Here is a 14,209-nt window from a genome sequence, read left to right as displayed (position 1 = left end):
TGTGCGCACACCTGTCTGTTTGTCTGTCTGTAGATAGCTGTCTTCTTTGCAACTCTATGGGGTGTGTGGAAACTGTGGATGAAGCTTATCTCAGAAGCAGCTGTCTCTCCAGGTCTTTGAGATATCCCTAAATAGTGCTGCTCTGGGTTTTGTACCTGTGTAGAATTTTGTCAGTGCATCTTTATGGCATTGATGACCTTCTGCCTGTCATCCTTGTCTTCCTCTCTCCTGAATCAGAGCCAGGCAAGGACATGGATTGATTAATTTCTGAATTCCCTGGAGGTGCTTTGTACCTGCACAGGCTCTGTACAGCCTCACTTGGAAACAGGTCCATATTGCACTGATGCAAGTGCCAGAAACGGGAGACAAAGGCCTCTTTATGTCTGCAGGGAAGAAGAACGTTGAAGTTCTAGGCACCAAGTATTAAGGGAAAAAAAAAAAAACTCTGGGTCATAATACTTTCTATAATAATGGGATTGACTGAACAACTGATACCCACAAAAACCATTCTAAAAAGAATGGCCCTGTCTCATTACTGAAGGCTGAGTGAAGCTTTCTGCATGAGGACAAGATAAGGACAGACTAAGCAGCTTCTGAGAGTGATGTGATTCCCTCTTCAGTGCTTTTGCTTTTGTCCTATCCTGGCAGGTAATTAAGACCTGACTTAAGAAGGGAAAAAAGGCCAGAGATTAAAATTATATATATTTCTGAGTAACACAGAGCAACTTTTCCTTGTGTCTTGATAGGGCCATTTGGACTGTGTTAAATGTACTGCTCCTTGGAAACCCAGGTCTATCACTTTTGTTCTTTGTTTTGATGAATGAAAAATTTCATCCTACATAAATTAGTCCTCCCTGTCTCATTAAGTTTCAAAACCAATTTCTGTCGAGTGTTGTGTTGTTGTGGGGGATGGGATGGATTGGACAGTTGCCAAATTTTAAAATTGGAAAGGAGCTGAGGTAGTGTCCATTCATCTCCTTTCAGATATGGTGACTTGGTGACATGGTACCCAGGACAGTTAAGTGACATCTCTGCATTCATGGAGCATTCAGGAGTTCCATGAAAATCATGATTTCCTAACGCCTACTCAGATTTTCTTTTACTTATATCTTATTTCTTGTGTTTTCTGCATGTTTTTATGTTGCCCGATAATGCTCTCCAATGTGGGAATTTTATTTAGGAAAATACAGTAAATTTTCCAAAGGCTCTTGAATTTTTCAAGAGCATAACTTTGACTTCTCTTGACCTCTCACCACCTACACATGTCTTCAACATTAGTATTCATGGTGGATTACAATTTAAAGACAAATGATTGCCATGGGCCACATTTGTTTCCGCAAATTGATGTGAGCAAAGAAATTGTGAAATAGTGGAAAATTCTACCAAGAAAGAGGGAAAAAAAAATGAGCCATATAAATATTTTTAAATCTCAGAGGAAAAAAATTTTTTTTGTAGTTCATATTGGTTTTGAAATTGGACTAATGGTAGAGGCAATAAAATGATGCAGATAAACTAAATTGCTCTAAATAGCTGCAGTTCAAAGCGGCACAAAGAAATACCTTCAAAGAGAGTTTAGAAAATGAGGGGGAAATAGTCTTTCCTGCTGTGTGTGTGTGCAGAGGCCTGGAATGGGGGGATTAGGGATGAAAGACAATAGAGTCCTCCTGGCCTAATCTGGCTATCAGTGCCTTTAGCCCTGAGGTGACTCTTTGACACACAGAGAGTTCATAATCACCACAGGTCACATGAGAAGACCCAGAGAATTCACTAAGAATTCATTGCCCTTGGTGGCTTAACTTCAGTGAACCTGATAAATAATTCAAGTAGTCAGAGGTGCCTGAATATGGAAGACTTCAGGTGAGCTTTTCAATCTTCCAGGCCTTTCTGTCTCACTCTGTGCCCCCACACACTTTCTCTGAAGATCTCTCAGGGAGCCTCTAGTTTTGTTTACTCTCCGCTGCATTTTACTTTTGATAACTCAGAAATACAGTTAAAGATTGAGACCTGATTTCCATCCGTCACCGTGTCTCTCTCCATTGCAAGGTAGACACCGCTTTGGCATTACTTTTTGCTTCCGTTAAGTCACAGATTTTCCAGGTTTTAGGTCTGATAGAATTATGACAAACTGTGTTTGAAAGTTTCTGTAATATACTACTTATCTGACATCAGACATAATTGGAAGTTACTCGAGTTCAATTAAAAGATTATAAAAATAACAAATAATAACGCAAAAATCACATCTAATTGAACACTGGTTGGCCAGTTTTTTGATGTAGGACTCAGATTTTGGTCGGCACATGGAGCCACTAATGGATTAACGTTGTTTTCCCCTTTAGATGTGTCAACTGATTTCCAGTTTTCTTTCATATTGAAATATAGGATTTTTAAGGTTTAGCCCTGTCCTTTGCCTTCCAAACCCCCAATTTGCCAGTGACTTTGACTTAACATTAATGTGTTTTTCTAAACCATGCAACTGGGTTTGCATTTCCTTTTTGCACCTTTATTTTATTCATTTTTTGATCTTAACCAATTTTTTGTTCAGATTCTGTGATTACAGTAGAAAAGCACAAGTGACATTGTAGGTTTGGGTCTCTGGGGAAGCATAGTCAAGAAATATGTTGAGATGCCTTGGCAGCCACTGATGCCCATGAGGTCACAGTTTGCTTGTTTCACCCAAGGGATGGCAGCATAATACTTTCTGGTGTATTAAATAAGTGGAATGGCAAGAAGCTTTCTGCTGCCTACGTCCCAGCTACCAATTCTAAACTCATTGATCTTGGGAAAGCTACTTAAACATGTGATACCTTAGTCTCATACTAAAATGGCAATATCCAGAAGTCTCAGTCCATGGTCATTTGACTTCATTACTCTGGTTCCAAGGTGAGGCAGAACATCATGTCCAAAGGATGCCACCAAGGAAGATCTGCTCACCTCATGGCAGGCAGGAAGCAAGGGCAGATGAAAGGGACCAAAGGGAAGGTGAACCCTTCCACTGATTCTTGGAGAAAGGAGAAAAAACACTTAGACTTATGATATTGTTCATGTCCTTCCCTACTACATAAACATAACCAGAAAAAAATGTACATAAGTCACTTCTTAGAGAGGAAAAATGGAAAATATTTGAAAGTCAATGCCATAGAACTACCCTATGGGAGTAAGAATAATAATAGCTGAGTGTCATGGGACACTGTGAAATGTACCACACCATGGGTCTGGGATTGGCCAACCCATTGAGTTTTTTGGGTAACCCTATAAATATTATTATTATTGGGTAATTTTGGTTATAGCAACACAAAGCTGACTAACTCAGATTGTCTTTGGAGGTATGAAGTCATTATTGATTGAAAAATACGAGGTGGGTGGATTCTTAAAACTGTTTAGGGTGGGACCACAGCACTTTGGAAAAGAAAATTTTCAGGTCCAAGAATAAGAGACTTTTGGGGAAGCCTAGAAGCTGAAGTTAGGCCCCAGATGGATGGCCTCCGTCCAGAAGGATGCTGTCCCTCCGTTTACAGGTGAGTTTGTTCTGCAATCTTGCTATCAGACTTGGATGTCAGGGGACTCTTTCTTAGTCAGCTTCTATTACTAGTTGCGGCACGCCTTGCTCTTGCGTTCCATATTTTACGTTTTTCCTACTGTAGTATGAAGGCAGCTGTATCTCAGGTTGTTAGCTTACAGTGCCATCGCAAATGACCACAGCCTGGACGATTTGGATAAAAGGAGTCCCTGCAGTGCTAGAGGCCGGAGGTCCAGGATCAAGGTGCCGACAGGGTTGATTTCTTCTGAGGCCTCTTGCCTTGGATTGAACAAGGCTGTCTCCTCTTTCTTCCATGGGCATCTGTGTCCTGATCTCTTCTTATGAAGACACTGGTCATAGTGGATCAGGACCTACCTTGAGGACCTCTTTTTAACTTAATTGCCTCTTTAAAGACTCTATCTCCAAATATAATTCCCATTCTGAAGTACTTGAGGTTAGGATTTGAGCAAATCAATTTTGGGGGACACATTTCATATGAGGGACACATTCTACAATAAGTCACTACTTGTCATATAGTGATTATTGAATAAAGGATTATTGGCTGGATGGATGGATTTTTATTTAATTCAGGTTAAGTCTGTGTAGTTAGCAATTTTAGAAATACATGTGAGTTAAATAATATTCTTAAAGTTTTTTTCCTATTTCTTTCACCCTAAAGATATGCTTAGGAGATAACATTTCTCAATGATGTTTCTATTTATTTAATAACTACATTTAATTATTTTCTCTATGTAGGCAGGTCTCATAATAATGTGAAGAGCTATCACCATCAGCAGACCTGCCCCAAACATTTGCAGGAATGTATAATGAGAATATATGATAAGATCCACTATAGATCTAATTCTTCGTTAACTATAAATCTTACTTAAAAATTATTTTAAAAGTCTGTGTAGTTCTTATACTGTGACTAATCTGCCTCTCAGGAAGTCCTGGAAAGTCAGACAGGTGTGACTTTAATATTTCCAAATATATATATTGCCAGCACAGTAATCCTACCCACTCAGGAGGCTGAGGCAGGGGAATTTCTATTGAAACCAACCTCAGCAATTTAGCAGGGCCTTAAGAACTTATGGAGACCTTGTCTCAAAACATAAAAAAGGGCTAGGGATGTTGCTCAGTGGTTAAACGCCCTTGGGTTCAGTCCCTGGTACCAAAATAAATAAATAAATAAATATTCCTAACTCCAGCAAATTCTGCATGAAAAAGTTGCTGAGCCAGGGAAACTGGTTCCAAGTCTCTTCCTTTCCCACTGGGATTCACAAGGTAGTTAATTGAAGGGGCCATTTCACTGGGAATTTGCTTCATTAAGTTCTGGTCCTGAATACTTACTGTTTCTGCACTCAAGAGGACGGACTTGGTTCCAGAAGCCCATAAGCAGGTCAGGGGTAGAAGCAGAGCATGAGTGGGGCCCTGCACCCGTTGAGAGGGGCTCAGCCTCACCTGCAGAGATCCGGAACAGCTCGTATCCCCTGTTCAGGTCAGATAGCACAACCCAGGCAGTCATCAAGAAACACATCCAACCTGGGTTGCACTAGGACTTTCCTTATCACTAGGGTTCCGAGGGTTGTTAATGAATTATGGTTGTTTTCCAGGCTGTGCACAGAATTTCTGAAGAAGAGGCCAGAGCTTTACCACATAGAATAATTTATAAGTAGGGACCAATTTACTTGCTAGGGAACAGCAGGGTGGCCCGTGCGTTCCCCAGCAGAAGGTACGTCCGGCTAAGCAGGGTGGCAGGCTTCAGTGCTCAGCATAGAAAGGGGAAGACCCTTCTAATTAATGACATGGCTGTCGTTACACAGCATGGGCACCTCACTTTGTCATCAAAGTCCTTGATTACACAAAGCTGTGTTTCTTTTTTTATTATTTATTATTTATACATCATCTTATTTCCAAAGAGAATTTGAGAAGGCTGGAAAAAAGAAATGTGTGGGGGTGAAACAGGACACTGAAGAGAGAATTCTGGCAGATTTTTGGAGCTGCTTTTCCTCTCCAGACTCTTCTCAGTAATCTTTCCCTTTCTGCCTCATCATTACTTCCTTTCCTTGAGAGCATCTCTAGGTCTCTCCTGCGCACTTTCGGGCAGATTCTTGAAATGCACTTTCTCTCTACATCCTCTCCTTGCCCCAGTGTATTTCCCTGCAGGCTTCCCGTTGCCCTGAGAATAAAGTCCACTTGGCCTCCCAATATCATGAGGTCTTGCAAGTTCAGACCTTTTAGAACTCTCGGCCCTCCGTCTGCCTGGGAGGGCCCTCTCCTCATTTCCAGTTACTTTTTCATTCAGGCCTGAAGGCAGCCAAGCTCTTCCTGCCTGCTCCTACCTGGGCCTGACTGTGATAGAAAGTAGATACTTAACCCAACCCTGGATCCCCATTCTCAACAACTCCTCATACATTTGGGATCCCGTTCTCTAAGCTGCCACCCATGACCACCGTGTCTGAGTGCTCCCACATCTCTCTCCAGCTATTCTCCACCACACTTTGTCTCCTCCATGCTGGTACTAGTTTGTAGTTTTTATTTGATTTTACTTTTTTGCTTTCTGGACATATCTCCTTCCTTGTTGATTTGTAGCAATTTCATCTGTCGTTCAACTTTTCCTCGTACAGTGGCCACTCCACAACTAAGGAATGATTGAGAAACACTCGCTTTAAGGAAAAGTCTGACGTGCTTCACTTGATTTGGAATGGCTGCCAAAAACATTTGCCTCTGGGGGGAGGGTAGCATACTCATTTAAATTATTCGTTTTATAATTACAGTATTTTAAGCATCCGAGAACTGGCAAGGAAAGGTTTTTGAGGATGTGGAGGTCCATTGGGAAATGACAGCACACGAAGCCCTTGTCCACTCACAGGTCTTGCTCTTGACCTGTCTTTTGTCGTCACCTGGGTTTTGTCTCAGAGAACAGGGCTGCCAATGGATGCCATGATTTACGAGATAAACCTTCACAGACCACCTATCCTACTTCCCAGGGCCAGGGCCTGCCGTTCAGCCAGGCTTAGGAGCATAGCTGAGGAAGGATGAATACACTAGTCTCATTTCACACATGTAAAAATCTCACCCTGTCTTGAGTTTAGATCTAGGTTATCCACACTCTCCTTTGCTCTTTTAGACTTGGGTTTTTATTTTATTTACCCATAAATATTGCAGCCCAAACATTCAGTCATTAAAACATATGGAAAATGAATCAAAACTATTTCGTGTGTGTGTGTGTGTGTGTGTTTGAGAGAGAGAGAGAGAGAGAGAGAGAGAGAGAGAGAGAGAGAGAGACAGAGATTATAGTCACCTTTCCACAGTGTTGCCTCCCTCTGGTGGCAGTTATATGCACATGGACCCGGGTGGCATGCACTGAGTCACATTGTAGTTGTCTTTTTATAAATAAATAACCAAATAAATAAATAAATGCCTTTACGCCCCCCATCTTTTTTTTAAACAAAAATTTAAATGGTTGAAAATGGCAGTATGGACACAAGCCTTTGGTGTTGGAGTAAGGTTTGGAATCTGCAGTGTCCATAAATGAGAGCAGAACTCTTGACTCTCTATAAATCTAAAGAAGAATTTTCTCGTATGTTTAGACTCTTCTGTGTTTGGAGATATACTTCAAAATTTATTCACGTGAGAAAAGCCACCCAGTATAGTTTTTTAAAACGTGGCTTTTAAAAATCTGCCATGTATTTTTTATATTTTCTGTTGAATCGTTTCTTCTGTGTGCTGTGTAGCTATCCTGGTTATAAAAGTGTTGCAACTCATCTGGGGTTTTATTTTAAGCTTTAGAAATGATTTGCTCTTAACCCACGTCTTGTCACGTTCTGGGGAAGAAAGTGTCCTTGAGACAATGAGAGGGTCAAGGATAAGAAATAATAATCTCTCTTCTGTTTCTTTCGCTTATCATTTCCAAAATCCAGAAATAGTCCCCTGAACATAGCCTGACACCTCAGCATGACAGGTGTCCTGAAGATGAGAACGTGCATTGTAAAAGTCTATTTATGCAGGGAGGAAATTTTATACCATTTACATTCCGAGTCACCTCTCTGATACCAAAATAGGCTTAAGCAATGAATTTTTCATTTTTCAGACTCAAAACCAGATAACTCACCTGGAAATACACACTATTTAATTTCATTTCCTGTCCCTGATCAATATTACCGACTGGAATCTGCGTTCTCCTTGTGAAAGGAGATGAAAGCTTTTCTGTTTCATTCGTACAATACATATGTGGTGTGATATTTTGGTGGGGGGAAATAGGCCATGTTTGTATTTTTGGATTCCGTTTATTTATTTATTTATTTTTTGGGGTAAGTGTTTTTATAGCTCTCAAAGACACTGCCCTATTTTATATTGATTCTAACCCTGTGGAATGGTAAAATGCTATGCAATTAAAGCTCAGTTGAACTGCTACCCTGAATTTATGTAAATATTTAGAAGCAATTGATATTATGTGAGCAGAAACACATATATTTTTGTGGTAGACCACAAAAACTTTCTGATTTTAGCTCAGCCATCATAGAACTGAAGTGATAGTTATTGACCGACCGGCCTCTCATCAAACCTAGTTTGTAGTCATGGTTCAGAGTGACCCACTTCAGCAATACTGTAGGTTAACGAGAGCATTGAACCTGATATTACTTTGAAAGTAAATCTATTACTGTAGTAACTACAGTGATTTCCTAGTAGCATATTCTGTGCCTTTTACCAAAATCATTAATTTCTTTATGTTTAGGGACCCTTCATCCATCTGCCTCTCTGTCCTTCAATCTGTCCACATAGGTTAGAATAGCTTACCACCTGTGAAAGCTGTTATGAAATATCATCTCAGTGATTTCTTGTGGGACCTTGGATTGAAGATGTTGAAGAGTTTTTACAGACTGCCTCTTCGAACAGAGTAATCATCTGAAGAGCATTCTTTGATTCGTTCGTTTATTCCACAAACAGTTCTTAAATGCCTTCCGAGGGCTGCTGTGGGCTCTGGGGAAATAACCAAGAGCAAATGCTGACCCGCCTCTGCCTGCATAGAGCATGACAAGAGGCAGTTAGAGTATGGAGACAGGCTCTGCAGCCCATGCCTACCTTCTGGTCCCAGCCTGTCACTTTTTCACTGATTGACCTGAGAATTGTGTCCACACATTTGCAGCATTGACAGATGGTAAGAGTTGTGTGTATCACTCAAGGAAAGAGCTTTCAGCGGATGAAAGGGAAAGGAAAATGGGATGAATTCAGCAGAAGCAACTCTACCAAACCAGGGACAAATACTACTTGTGCAGGAAGTATTGCTGTTATTTTTTAAAACACGTAGTAGGAATGACCAACATACTGACTGTGTTCTGCAGTATTCTGAGTGATTTGTAGCCTGACAACAACCATAACAGATTGATACTATTAATTTCTCCATTTTAAATGGGTTGTCAGAGAGGTGAAGTCATGTGTCCAAGTTAATAGGATTGGTAAATGAAATGCCTCTCAGGTTATCTGTCCTTCATCTTCCCCAGAGCCCATCTGTCACTCACCGAATCATCTCTACACACACCCCCTGCTTTCTTGTTACTGGAGTTTGAACCTGGAGGTGCTTCCTCACTGAGCCACGTCACCAGCAACCAGCAGCCCCCTCTGTTTTTTTTAAATTTATTTTATTTTATTTTTTTAGGAGACAGGATGCTCAGGCTGTCCTTGAACTTAGAATCCTTGTGCCTCAGCCTCCTGTGTTTTGGGGATGACAAGTCCTGCACCATCATGTCCAGCTCCTCTCTGCCTCTCTTAAGCCAGTTTGTTAGTTTGTTTTGCACTTAATCCTCATCAGTGTACATACTTGGTATCTTCTATTCCCAACAGTTCTGTAAGTGCAGCTGATTATTACCTCCTTGAGATGAAGAAAGTGAGGTGCCAGAGGTGAAACCAGGTGTCATCATCCTCCTGTTAGTGGATGAGCTGAGATTGCTGCTAAATTCTCATGGACTCCAAACCTCTTCTCTTTCCTTGACCCCAGCCACCACCCACATGGTTGTGTGATGGGCGAGGGAGAAGGACCAGTTGTCTGGGTCCCCACAAAGCACTTCTGAATGGGAGAGGCCCAGGTGGATGAAGCTTCAAGTGCTGATCTTCAGCCTTACCTGGGGAAGATTGACAGAGACACCCCTGCCCAGCCTCCTGAGCAGATCTCTTCAACCAGGATCTGCAGGGGGTTCCCAGAAGCCTCCATTTTGCCTCACCTTCCCATTGTAGTTTGATGGCCCACAGGGTTGGGTAGCCACAGTACCAAATGATGGGGAAATAAATCTTTTATCAAGGTGAGAACCTTAACAAATTAGAACTTTTCTATGAAACATGAGGTGTTACTGTTTAAGCAGATGAATTAATGTTATAAATGAGTTGAACAGCCTCTCTTTGAAGTGGATTAAAAGTATGTAGATAGGAGCTATAGGAAGTTCATCGTTTATGGGGCATGTCCTTTTGTATTCTGTTAACATTCTTTCAATTTTTCTCTCTCTCTTTAAAACTATATTTGGGAACCAGATACCCAGCCAGGGATTACTATCAGGAATTGCTGTCTGGCATCAAGTTAACTGGTCATTCTACCTTCTGGAGCAAACCTACATGTGGGTGGTAGTTGATAAGGAAAGAGGCCATTGTCTAGCAGTTACAGATTTTAGTCCATGGTAGCTCCTTCCTGGGTTGAGGCATGTCATGGCAGTAGTGAATGTGCCCTCGAATGTGTGCATTTGACGTTTTATAACAATGGTTGTTTGCTCTAATTGTATCTCCACTATTTGAGCCAATTGGAAACCACATAAGGATAATCCTTCAAATGTGTTGTCACACAGATTTTTTTTTTCTCTTTTTTTTTGGAGGGCTGGGGTGAGGTTTGATTTTAATTCTAGACTGAGTGGAGCCAGGTAATTGTCAACTATATAAAGTATTTCCTTTCTTTTCTTTCCTCCTTCTCTCCTTCTTTCCCACTTCCCTCCTTTTTCTCAGCAAACAAAAATATTTGTCTAATGAGAAACTTCAGGGGTCTTGGTCCAGTGAATGAGATGGAAAAAATGGTTTCAATTCAGAGGTGGCTATTGTTATACTCCCCAGATTCCTTTGCTAATCCCCACATCTTGGCCAGCTGACTACAGAGCTCTCCCATTGTCTTACAAACAGTATTTATAACCTACCCTCAGGAATGTGGAAATGTGCACGAGATCTATAAATTGCTTTCATGTTTCCAGATCCTATCAGAGACGTTTGTCGTGTAGTTAGGCTTATGAAATCTGTAGCTGAATGGGTGCGATTTTAAACACAAATTGCTTAACACCAGAATCTCTAGAAGTGGGACCTGACCCCAGGACACTTTTCTGGGAGAAACCCTCTTCATCTGAGCTTTCTCATTCCTATCACTTCGTGCCCGGTGCTATCTTGTCACCATCCCGCCAATGCTGAGCCCATTAAGATTTTATTAGGTTTGTCCTAGTGTGGTTATGTTATGTGATTGGCAGTGCTTATTGACAACTCTTATTTTCTGTACCGTGATTTTTATAGTCTGGATTTATTAAGCGCTCCTGGAATACAGACTTCTGGAACTAATTAAGAAAAAAAGAAAGAACTTCTTAGGTAACACAGGAGAGAAACACTTTGCACAAAGCTTTTACATGATTTGTGTGCTTAAGTCTCAGTTCCTATGAAAAGAGTTAAATTAAGGTAAAATAGCTTGGAAAAGCTGCTGCTGTTACTGTCATCTTTAAGAGACTGGCAGGGCCAGGCTCTCTTTGTCCCCAAAGAGCATTTGTAATGTGTTGGTTTATATTCAGGCTTTTGAAACTGTATTGTGGACTTTAAATGAAAATTTCTGTTTTTATCTAACACCTTCCATTTCGCTATTCTTCATTATCTCTGGTTTCTAGTAGGGGGAACATATTCAGTACACATTCATACAAACAGGGGAAAATAAAATCATTCTGTCTCAATATTTCAAATCCATCTTACAAAGACATTTTTATCCCAATAGTTAAAGACTTAGACATTTCTAATGATTTTGAAGTATGGGTTTGTTATTATCTTTTAGAAGTGCAGTACTCTGGGAGAAGCTAACCAAGAGCTGGGGAGAGTGCTTTCTGGTTGGTCAAGTTTTGTTCCTTCTCTGGACTGAGCTGAGTTTCAACTCTTGATTCAAATATCAAGCAGCTTGATCTGTGTGCAAAACCCTTTGAATGGCTCCTTGGCTTGAGACTTCTATCCTTCACAGCTACACTGAGACAGTCGTCCACCAGGAACAATTAATTTTGTTTTTTCTTGGTCCCCCATCAACTGGATTAAAACTCTCTCCACAGTGCTCTCATTCCCTTTATACCCAAGGTCTCTCCCTTCTCTACAATTTTAACCCTCATGAGGCCTAAAATCACATTGGCTCTGCCCTGTATTCAGCTGCCCTTTTTAGTGCCCAGTAAATATGTATTGAATAAATGAATGAAAATCATTCCTTATTAGTATCCACCACAGTGAACATTTTTAGGTTATGCTTATTAAAAACTTACCTTTAATTTCCTCTAGAAAATTAGCAATAATGATGCTAACCTTCTGAGGCACTGGTAAGATGAAGACATTTTTGGATGCACACCACAGCCCCACAACAAAGAATTATGTGTTCCAAAATGTCATCCGTGTAAAGACTGGGAAACCCTGCAGTAGGAGAAGGTACATAGAATTTGGCAGGTCAAAAGTGGTATCATTTTGTGCTACGTATTGGAGTTCACCTCTTTAGATATCATTAATAATGACAATTGCATAGGAATACTGGTTTGTATTTATTGTATTTTTGCCACCTGAAGGCACTAGACAAGCTTTTCAAAACTCTTGCTTAACTCTCTCAACAGTGCTATGAATTAGCAACTATTTTTCTCATTTTTCAGATGGGGAGACCATGATTTTAAAGTGTCTGTTCTTTTTACTTAGGAACTTCTAAACATTGCAGCTGTTTTTCTTACCTAGGGAATATAACAGTAGCCATCCTCTGAACTGAAAGTAAGAACAGAGTGCTCCTGTCACATTTTGAAGATTCCAGATGAACACACAATACTCAGACACATTAGATTCTAGGTTTTTGGGCTTTCTTTTCACCTAATTACTTCATAAAGGTAGGCTGTTCTGATTACAAATAAGTGTTTAAGGTCCTACCAGACAGCCAAGCTTGTCATTGAGATAAATATTTTCCATTGAGGTCAAATGGCATAGCTAGTCATTGTGATTTTCTACCTAGAAAATCTAATTTATATATAAGATATAATCTGAGGCCGTCTCCTTGAGATGGAACTGATTGGTGTCTCTTCTACCTCTACTTGGCTCACAGAAGTCGTGTGATGTACTCCTGCATTTTATTTAACATGTAATAAATTAAACCATGAATAATTAAGACATCTCTGTGTTTAGGGCGGTATTTCTCCAATATTAACGTGCCTACCCACTGTTCTTGCTAAACTGCAGTCTGACCTGAGGTTCTGCATTTCTACCAGCTTCCTAGGTCAGATTCTTGCTGCTGGACCACACACCATACTTGAGGAGCAAGACATTAGGAATCATTGGGATACTGTGACACCTGAGATAGAGATGGCATAGAGGTGATGGCATCAAACTCTGTTGTATAAACTATTCTTTAAGCATATAGAGATTTCTTCTGGAGAGAATGGCTCTCTTTCAGTGGCAAAATACATTTCTAAGTACCACTTCATTTTAAATAAAGCATCATATCTTTCTGCTTTTGCCCAGAAAGAAACAGCCTCTCCCTTTTTTTTAATAAGCAATCAAAAATGAATTTATCATTTCTGATCATCAAAGGCGTTTTTATACGGTTTACAATCTTTTAAATGATAGAACAAATTCACAGTATCCTTGACTCTGAAATAACATTAACAATACTTTTTTTTCTTTTTTAATTATATTTCTAAAGATAGCTGAGGGAACAGTTACAAATAGACCCTCTGTGCTTTTAGATATAAGTTATTTCGATCTTTGTATCTTGGTGAAAATTAGAGGACTTGCAGTTCCCATGTCCTGTCATGTTAGCTTATTTTGTATGGAAATCAAATCTGGCACCTTTCAATTAACTTCTTTACCTCTGTAATCTAAAAACAAATGGAACACATTCTGGAGCAAGAAGGCATGCTTGCTAGCCCTGGATTGCCTTTCCTTCCTCTACTATGTCTTCTCTCATTTCATAATTTGCTGAAAGTCCTTCAAAAAAAGGAAAGCACTCACAGGCAGGAGGGAGGTGATATTGGAAAATCATTTATTCTCAATCATGAGCCTGGCAACTCTTAAAGGAATCACAGTGGCAGAGCTCATGCATACCTGGAGGTCCCAAAGGAGGGTGGTGGTGGAAATGTGTCACAGATTGGAGTTTGGACAGTCTCCTTGGTAACTCAAGTGGAAGCTATTTGGGAGGAAGACAAAAGAAGAGAGGCAAGAAGCGGGGAAGAAAAGAGAAGTCTTTTCTCTGCCTTCATGTGTGCTTCTGTGCATTATCCCTGCACTAGTTCATCTGTGTCAGATAGAAAGGATGCATGGGTTTTTAACGACATGGAATGTGATCATGGCAAATTGTTAGGTAAGAAGCAGGAAGGTAAATAATGATTCCAATGTTGTTATGTGCATTCTTAGGCAAAAGAAATAAACTTATCAGTTATCTCTGAGTGGTAATATAAT

General features: G+C 40.3%; 1 protein-coding gene across 3 annotated transcripts in view; it reads left to right on the top strand.

Annotated features, from left to right (window-relative positions):
• Flrt2 (fibronectin leucine rich transmembrane protein 2) overlaps positions 1–14,209 on the top strand; it is an 89,369-nt gene that overhangs the window by 66,208 nt on the left and 8,952 nt on the right. The gene's annotated exons all lie outside the window — the stretch shown is intronic.

Source organism: Marmota monax, unplaced genomic scaffold, assembly GCF_021218885.2.
Source record: "Marmota monax isolate L192 unplaced genomic scaffold, Marmota_monax_Labrador192_F-V1.1 WCK01_AAM20220418_F8-fsc00017, whole genome shotgun sequence".
Classification (NCBI taxonomy): domain Eukaryota; kingdom Metazoa; phylum Chordata; class Mammalia; order Rodentia; family Sciuridae; genus Marmota; species Marmota monax.
Note: the sequence above shows the minus strand (reverse complement) of the source record. Positions and strands in the feature narration are given on the sequence as shown.